Genomic DNA, 10,086 nt, shown 5'->3' on the forward strand with positions numbered 1-10,086 from the left:
AAACATACAGATTACAAAGTGGGGTGCCTGAGAGTGTGTCCTGGCAATCAGGGAAAGTCTTCAATCTGTATTGAAGATCTGTTTAAAGGGAATAAGATTGGAGTCAGTACTGCTATATCAGCTCATGTCATTGATGTGGGCTTGAAATATAGTAATGTAATTGGGGAAAAAAAAGGTGATTTGAAAAATTGTGGGTTAGAGACCCATTACCTGCTTAGTATGAGGGGAGTACACCAAGGAAGTGTATCTCACCATTTTTGGTCTTGTATGATGTTTTTGGTGATGTTACCAATAGATAAAAAGTAAAGGAACTCTTAGCAAACTAGGAATAGAAGGGCATTTCCTTAACTTGAAAAAGAACATCTATAAAAACCTACAGCTGAGATTATATGTAATGCTGATGAAATAAAAGCTTTCTCAATAAGATAGGAATCAGGCAAAGATGTCCCCGCTCACCATATCTCTTCAGCACCCTTTTTGGGTGTCTTAGATAATGTAATAGACAAAAAGGACTTAAAAGGGCTGAATGATGTCTCTCCAAATTCATATGTTGAAGCCCTGACCCCCAATATCTCAGTATGTGACTATATTAGGAGATAGAGCCTTCAGAGAAATAATCTAAATAAGGCTATTACAGCCGGGTTCTAATACAGTCTGGCTGGTGTGTTTATAAGGAAATATTAGGAGACACAAAGAGACATTAGAGGTGCATATGCACTCAGAGACAACCGTGTGAAGAGGGAGCAAAAGGGCAGACATCTGCAAGTCAAGGACAGAAGCTTAAGAATATTTACTTAGGGCACCTTGATTCTGGGCTTCCAATCTTCACCACTGGGAGAAAAAAAATTGGTGTTTAGGGCATCCCGTGTGTGGTATTTTGTTATGGCAGCCCTAGTAAAATACTATAAAGCATTATACACAACGAAAGGAAGAATAAATCGATCTTTGTTCACAGGTGATTGTTGTCTATGTAGAAAACCTGAAAGAATTGCCCAAACAACCTCCTAAAACTAATAGGAAATATAGGAGTGTTGCAGGATATATGGTTACTATACAAAAGTTAATTGCTTTCCATATACCAGCAATGAGAAAGTAGAATTTAAAGTTAAAACACAAGGGGCGCCTGGGTGGCGCAGTCGGTTAAGCGTCCGACTTCAGCCAGGTCACGATCTCGCGGTCCATGAGTTCGAGCCCCGCGTCGGGCTCTGGGCTGATGGCTCGGAACCTGGAGCCTGTTTCCGATTCTGTGTCTCCCTCTCTCTCTGCCCCTCCCCCGTTCATGCTCTGTCTCTCTCTGTCCCAAAAATAAATAAACGTTGAAAAAAACAATGTTTAAAATTAAAACACAATACTATTTATATTATCACTTTTCCTAATAATATACTTAGGTATAAATCTCACAAAATATGTATAAGATCTCTAGAATGAAAGATATAAAATTATAATGGAAGAAATCAAAGAAGACCTATATAAATGGAGAACCATTGATTGTTCATGGAGAGGAAGACAGTATTGTCAATATGTCATTTCTTCCCAACTTGCTCTATACATTCAATCCAATCTCAGTCAAAACTCTAGCAAGTAATTTTTTGTTATTGACAAACTTCAGATATTAACATGACGTTATATGAAAGGGTAAAAAGCCACAATAACCAACTCAATATTGAAAGAGAAGAGCAGCATGGGAGGACTGATATTAAACAATTTCAATTCTGCAAAACAATACAGCTACACTAATCCAGACAGTGTGGTATTATTGGTGAAAGAATAAACAAATAGATCAATTGAATCCAATAGAAAAACTAAAAATAGATCCTCATCAATAGAATCAGCTGATCTTCAAAAAAGGAGGAAAGCAAAGGTAATACAATGAAGAAAAGGCAGGATGTTCAATAAAGAGTGCTGAAACACCTGGACACCCACAGGCAAAACTGTGAGCATAGACATAGACGTTACAACACTCACAAAAATTAACTCAAAGAAGTCATAAACTTAAGTGTAAAACACAAAATTACAAAACGCTTAGAAGATAACATGGGAGAAATCTAGATGACTTTGTGTTTGGTGATGTCTTTTTAGATATAAGACCGGGGCACAATCCATGAAAAGCATAATTGATAAGTTGAAATTCACTAAAATTAAAAACTTCTGCTCTGTGAAACACACGTTTAGCAATTAAGAAGAAAAGACATAGTCTCAGGGAAAATATGTAGAAAAGACATATTTAATAAACGTTATGCAAAAATGCAAGGAGCACTTAATACTCAAGTATAAGAAAACAAACAACCCTATTAAAAACTAGACACTGACCTTAACAGACACCGCTCAAGGAAGATATGCAGGTGGCAGGTAAACATATGAAAACGTGTTCTATACCATATACAATGAGGGAATGTCATGTAAAGCAACAATGGGATACCACTATGCACCTATCAGAATAACCAAAATGCAGAATACTGACATCAAATCATTGCATGTGGAGCGACAGGAACGCTTAAGCATCACTAGTGGGTAATGCAAAATAGTACAGCCACTTTGGAAGACAGTTTGGCAGTTTCTCACAAAACTAAACACACTATTACTGATCTATGATCTAGCAAGTATGTTGCTTGGTATTTATCCAAACAAGCTGAAAATTTAGGTCTGTACCAAAACTAGCACATGGGAGTTTACAGCAGGTTTATTCATAAGTGTCAAAATATGCAAGCAACCAAGATTTTCTTCAGTAAGTGACTAGATAAATAAACTATGGTATATTCAGGGAACAAAATATTATTTAGTGCAAAAAACAATGAACTATCAAGCTGCGAAAAGACCAGGAGGAAATTTAAATACTTATTACTGGTGAAAGAAGCCACTCTGAGAAGAATACCTATGTGTGGTCCAAATATGGCATTCTGAAAAAGACAAAACTATAGAGTGAGAAAGAAGATAAGTGGTTGCTAGGGCTGTGGGTTGGGGAAGGGATGAACACCAGAGCAGAAAAGATTTTTTAGGACAAAAGATTGTATGGTTCCATCATTATGGATACATGTTATTTATATTCGTCCAAACCCATATGATACCAAGGGTGAACCCTTAAGCAAACTGGATTTTTGAGGATAATAGGTGTCATTATAGGTTCATCAATTGTCATAAACATGCCAATCTGGTGGGGAATGTTGGCAATGGTAGAAGGTATGCATGTGTGGGGGCAGGAGATAGGTAAATCTCTCTACCTTAAACTTTTATAAAAAATTGAAGTCTTAATTAAAAAGAAACAAAAAGAAAGAACAGTAAACTACTACCACTACACTCTATTACAATGGCCAAAATAAAAACTACCGATGCCACCAAACGCTGGCAAGGATGCGGAGGAACAGTAATCCTCAGTCATTGCTATGGTGAATGCAAAATGGTACAGCTAATTTGGAATAAAGTTTTTCAATTTCATACAAAACTAAACATACTCTTACTCTTACTATACATACTCTTACTACACAATCCAGCAATTGTCCTCCATGATATTTACTCAAACAAGTTGAAAACTCTCATGTCCACACAAGATCCTGCACATGAATGTGTCTAGTGGCTTTATTCATAATTGCAAAAACATGGAAATAATGAAAATGTCCTTTGGCAGGTAAAGAATACTAAACTGTGATATATCTAGACAATAGAATAATATTCAGAGGTAAAAAGAAATGAGCTAAGGGACCCCTGGTTGGCCCATTCCGTTAAGCATACAACTCTTGATTTGCCTCAGGTCATGATCTCAGGGTCCTGGGATCAAACTGCCTCAGGCTCCATGATGGGTGGGAAGCCTGCTTAACATTCACTCTCTCTCCCTCTGCTCCTCCCCCATTCGTGCCCTCTCTCTCTCTCTCTCTCTCTCTCTCTCTCTCTCTCAAAAATAAAATAAATAAGGTAAAAAAAAAAGAAAAAAAGAAAAGAAACGAGCTAACTCTTTCAAGCTGTGAAAGGACATGTAAATGTGGCTGTAAATGCATGTTATCCAATGAAAGAAGCCAATCTGAAACGGTACATGCTGCATGATTCCCACTATACAACATCTTTCAGTCATTGTACCTTTAAACTCCAGAATGTGGTTTTGAAATAATTTTTGTATTTTTGTCATTTTTTTCTGTTTTGGTTTTTTTGACTATATTATTCAAATCTATTTGCTCTGAGAAACCCTTTGTGTCCCTTCCCAGAGGCACAAGCTTAGGTTTGTGCATACTCTTGGATGACAGTGGTTTTATTGAGGCTAGCTTCTGCTATGTCCTCCCATGATCATTTTGTTGAGTGATGTGCTTCTGCAGGTTTTCCACTGAGCACAGAGACTCCAGGAATTCTCCTCGTTCTACTGTTTTGAAAACATTGTGGGACACATATTTCTCCATTGTCTGATCCAATTGTTTTGCCCCCTCTGCAAGGATGGTCGTTAAGGCCAGTCTTAGAGGTTTGCACTAATTCCAGAAAGGGCTTCTTAGCTGTCTCCTTACCTGGTTCTCTCTAATAAACATCTAGTTGGAGTGGGTCTACACTTAGATTTTTGCTCTCATGGAGCTACCAGACTCCTCTTAATGTCTTATCACCAAATGTGCATTGTGTTTGAGAGTCACTTAAGCTAGAATGTTCCCACACTTTGTTCCAAATAAAGTCAGTTCACTTGAGGAGAGTTTGGAGCCTCTGTTATTACTGCCTGCCTTTCATTCCAGGTAAAACCTGTGCTCAACTGTTCTGGAACTGGAACAGGAGCATGGTTCAGTTCTCTCACAGTGACACCCTGGTTTATGAGCAGGTTTCTGCTGAGGTCAGTAACCTATGGTCTTCTAAGCTTATCTCTCCTGGCGAAAAACCTCTATCCTTTGAACTGACTCAGTTGAAGTTGAGCCCTATAATGCTTGGCCTATCATGCTTGGGGTAGACCTTCTATCTTATGAATAGATGCTGGGTAGAGGTAGAGATCTCTAGACCTTTTAGCTACTATTGCCTTGAGTGGAGCTTCTGCAGCATGGAGCTGGAAGGGGTAAGAAATGTTTTCAGATTGCCACTCTCAAGGTGATAGAGTAGCCCTTGACTGGGATCTAGGGGAAGAGGAGTCTGTACTTGCCTGTGTGCTTCCTATCATGCTGGGCTGGGAGAGGGGGGAGACAGAGTAGGCCCTGGTTCAAATACATGTCATGTGAATGTTCATATTGGCTTTATTCACAATATCTAATCAATTGCCCATCAATTTAAGAGTGCATAAACAAAATTTGGTGTATACATGCAACTAAAGATGGAATGCTACTGACCAATAAAAAGAGTGAATTACTTCTACACATGACAAAAGGAATAAATTCAAATTCATTTCACTCACTTAAAGAAGCCTTCCAGGAAAGAGTGCATATGACATGCAGGTTAAATAGGTAGATAAATAGATGGATGTGCAAAAAAAAAAACAAACAAACAAACAAACAAACCAAATCAGATCACTGGTTATCTGGGATTGGGATTGGAAGGAGGCATAACTTAAATAGGGGCATGATAAATCTTTCTGAGGTGATAGAAAACTTCTGTATCTTGGGGTTCCTGGATGGTCCAATAGGAAGAGCAGGTGATTCTTGATCTCAGGGTCATCAGTTCAAACCCCATGTTCTGTGTAGATATTACTTAAGTAAAGGTTTATAAACTTTAAAATAAAAGTTAGGGATCTTAGTCTGGTGAGGGTTTCACTGATGTATAAAACTGCCAAAACTCAGAATTGTATACTCTGATGGAATACAGTTTATTTTATACCAACTGTCTCAATACAGTGGTTGAAGAAAGAATTGGTCAGATCTTGTATTTTAGGTTGAAGGAGTTACATTTTAGAGCAATGACTCAGAGATGTTGCTCGCTCTCTCTTTCTCTCTCTCTCTTTCTCTCTTTCTCTTTCTCTCTCTTTGGGGGGGGGGGGGTGGATTGAAGTTTTAATTTTGGCCAAAAGCAGGAAACTACTGAACACAGAAGATGTTTATTATATAAAAAATCTCAGTGATAAAAGTAGGCTCAAACCTTTTACTATAATTGTTAGCATAGCAGGTGTGGAGTGAGGATTCACTACCATCAACACTATCATTTATATTAAGAAAACTTTACTAGTTATTGACAGACTGTCGGGTATAATTATACATTTAATGGGAAGTCATCAGATGAGTTTGAAGACGTGCCTTATGTACATAAAGATTTAAACAAGAGGGTGGGTGAAATAGGTGAAAGGGATTAAGAGTACACTTATCATGGGGCGCCTGGGTGGCTCAGTCCGGTGAGAGTCCGACTTCAGCTCAGGTCATGGTCTTGCAGTTTGTGAATTCGAGCCCCGCATCGGGCTCTGTGTTAACAAACAGCTCAGAGCCTGGAGCCTGCTTCAGATTCTGTATCTCTCTCTCTCTCTCCCCCTCCCCTGCTCATGCTCCACCTCTCTCTGTCTCTCAAAAATAAATAAATGTTAAAAAAATAAATAAATAAAATTTAAAAGAGTACACTTATCATGATGAGCACTGATAAGGATGTATGGAAGTGTTGAATCACTCTGTTGTACACCTGAAACTAATATAACACTGTATGTTAACTTTAATGGAATTAAAATAAAAACCTTAATAAAAAATCATGTAATCCAAAAATTAAAATATTAGCTATAAATATTAAAATGATTTTGTACATGACTTGTGCTACAACTTTGATTTGTTTATAAGTGGTCCTATAATGCATATATCATATTCAAAGAATTACATATACATATATGTTTGTTTGTACATTTATGTATCTATTTTGATTCATTTACTAGTTACTAGTTACTAGCATACTAGTTACTATTATTATCATTATTATTCAATATATCCCTGCTTTAAGAACTTAACACTGTACAGCACATGCATCCTCCTTGAATCCAAAGAAAAAGGAGAAGAGTAATTTCCTAACAGAAGAGAGAACAGAATATAAGAATGCAATTCTTATAGCAACACAGACATTTCTTGACATCAGGAAAAGGGAAAAGGTCAGAATTAAAAAATTATTGTACATACCTTGTCACGGTGAGGTCTGTTAGCTTCTGCATCAACCTGAGGATTTTCTTCTGAGTCAGCTGCATGACATTGGGCGTATATTGTTCTAGGTTCAGTTTTACATCCAGTGATCTTTCTTGGTGTTCGTCTTGTGTGTGTGTGTGTGTGTGTGTGTGTGTGTGTCTGGGTGAGAGAAAGAGACAGAGACAAAGGCAGAGACAGAGATGGAGACAGAGGGACGGAGACAGAGAGACCACGGTAATGTTTGTACATATGTGCGTGTGAGTCCGATGGTGGTTGTGGGGTGCAGCATATGGTGAGTATAAAGGAACATTGTTCTCCTAACAGTCAACCCTATTGTTAGGTTCTTTTTCTCAGTTTGGTAAAGCATTACTCATTTCCAATAGATGATGATTCAAAGGATGAGGAGCCTCTTTCTTTGTAGGCTCATTCCATTATAGGACCTGAATGTTGTCACGAGTGATTCTGCACTTTACTCATGGGGAAGGGTTAGTAAAATGTGCCTCTCTCATCCTAAACATCTTTCTTCCTCATCTCAGGAAAGAGACAAGACACCATCTTTTTAAAAAAAATTTTTTTAATGTTTAATTATTATTGAGAGACAGAGAGAGACAGGGCATGAGCTTGGGAGGGGCAGAGAGAGGGGGAGACACAGAATCTGAAAGAGGTTCCAGGCTCTCAGCTGTTAGCACAGAGCCCAACGCGGGGCTCGAACTCACAAACCCAGCGAGATCATGACCTGAGCCGAAGTCAGACGCTTAACCAACTGAGCCACCCAGGCACCCCGAGACAAGACACCATCTTAGCACAGTGACCATTTATCTAAAAATCTTCATCAAGGTTTTCTACCTAGTAAGACCTCTATTTTCCCTAGTAATCTGCATTTTTTTTAAATCTGGGTGTAAGAGATGCATATGTTAAATTATAAAGAGGATACCTAGAGAAAGACATGGGCAAAGGGATGACTAGATACAGCATTTGATGATTAGATTCTATTTTGCATTTAATTGGGGGATGGGCTAGATGGGTAATGGGCATTAAGGAGGGCACATGTGATGAGCACTGGGTGTTGTATGTAAATGATGAGTCACTGAATTCTACTCCTGAAACCAATATTGCCTTATGTGTTGGCTAGCTAAAATGTACATTACAAAAAAACACTAATTAGAAAAAAATAATTGGGGCTTCTGTTGCCTTTTTGGTCATTTTACAGTCTTTTCCTTTAATTTTCTACAGAGAGAAAGGTAAAGACTGAAATAACTAGTAAACTTTTCTCAATCTCTGTGTAAGGAAATGAAAGCAGATACACTTGGAGAGCTGGGGACACTTCATGGCACAGAGTAAAGAGAAAGAGGCAGAGAAAGTTAGTGTCTTCCTCTCTCAGACGTAACATGAATAGCGTTGAGAGCAGGAGGAAAAGACAAATCTGATGTGGATTTAACAAACATATGAAATTTACATAATTCAATCATTCAAGTGACTCTATGGTGGAGATTCTCTTATACACCCCATTTTTCAGGAGGAAATAACAATGTGGAGATACTATGTAACTTACCTGAAGCTGCAGGAGGCAAAAAGAATTTGAAAGCTCTGTCTGACACCTGAGCTTATTTTCTTAACTCTTCCCGATGAACTATTCTTACCCTTATATTTCCTTCCTCATTATGAGGTAGCATTTCTCCAGCACAGATGCTCAAACATTAGAGTCATTATTCACTTCTAGGTTATTCTCATGTGACCAACCAGCAATCAGTATCCAGCTTACTTTACCTTCCATTCTAAAGGTCATCTTTCTTCACTGTCCCTAATAAGACTCCCTCCATTAGAGCCACCATAACCTCTTGGATGACCACACACTTTCTGGGATTACCGTCTTCTCCCAAAGAGCACTTACCTTCCTCAAAGCTACCACTATGATTTTCGTACAATGACAATTTCAATACAATACTGTCTTTCTAAAATTCCCCAGTGCTTACCCCCGTCTACAGAATAAAGGTCAACTTTCTTGGCCTGACATATAGGTCTGTATGATTTCCATGAATTTCCCTTTAAGTCTCATGCTTCACTCTTTGTCTTGTGTGTTACAAATCACTTATAAACCACATGAAGTTCACCATCAAGTTATTTTCTCCATGTGCACAGAAAGCTATTTATTTCACTTGGCTTAATGCTATTTGCTTTAAAATGTGCTTAGGAAGTGTTCTTTGACCATAGAACCACTCACCTTTAGAGACTACACTTTCTTTGTATTTTCCATAAATGTCTTTTTCACTGGACTAACATATGGCAGTTTAGTTCTCTATAGCTATTTTCCCTTGATTTGATGGCGAGCTAGGACTGAAATTATTCATACATAGGAAACTTCATAGGACAAGAAGGCATCAAAATTCAATAATTATCAATGTGATGAATTAACTCTTACTAGGCCATATATAACAAAAAAATGAATTGTCTTTATTTTTGGTTCAGTTTCATTACAGTTGTCTTGTGAAAGGGAGGATTTGCAAGAATAATTACTCTAAGTCAGAAAAACCATCTAATAAGTGTGTCAATCATTCAGCCCCTACACAATGGAGAGTGGCTCATATGTCACCTTCAGGGCCCTGTACACTCTACAGAGTATCTGTTTCTCTCACTCAGCACTCGGAAAGGTTTTTTTTTTTTTTTTCAGTAAATCTGATATTTTGATCTGTCTTATTATATCAGATTTTGTTACACCTACTGATTATATACACTATATAACATTTGTTACTGACTCAAGATAGACAATACATCCCAACATCATCCTTAGAGAGCCAGCAGCAAACTTGGAATATATTTTCCTTAAAATCAAATTACATGGCAATCATTGTCTTTACTCAAATGAAGATGAAGTATGGAGAAAGCCATTCCATCCCAAAATCAACAGCTAGGCAAAATATAGACCAAATGTATTCTTCAGCTATAAGTACAAGGGATTTAAATAAATAAACTTTCTACTTAAATATTTCAAAATCATTGGTGCATTCTTTGTGTCAATGCCTCCCTAGACTGTCATAATACCCATGTCTTTCAG

Source organism: Puma concolor, chromosome B4, assembly GCF_028749965.1.
Source record: "Puma concolor isolate L17-30 chromosome B4, mPumCon1.1.hap2, whole genome shotgun sequence".
Lineage (NCBI taxonomy): Eukaryota > Metazoa > Chordata > Mammalia > Carnivora > Felidae > Puma > Puma concolor.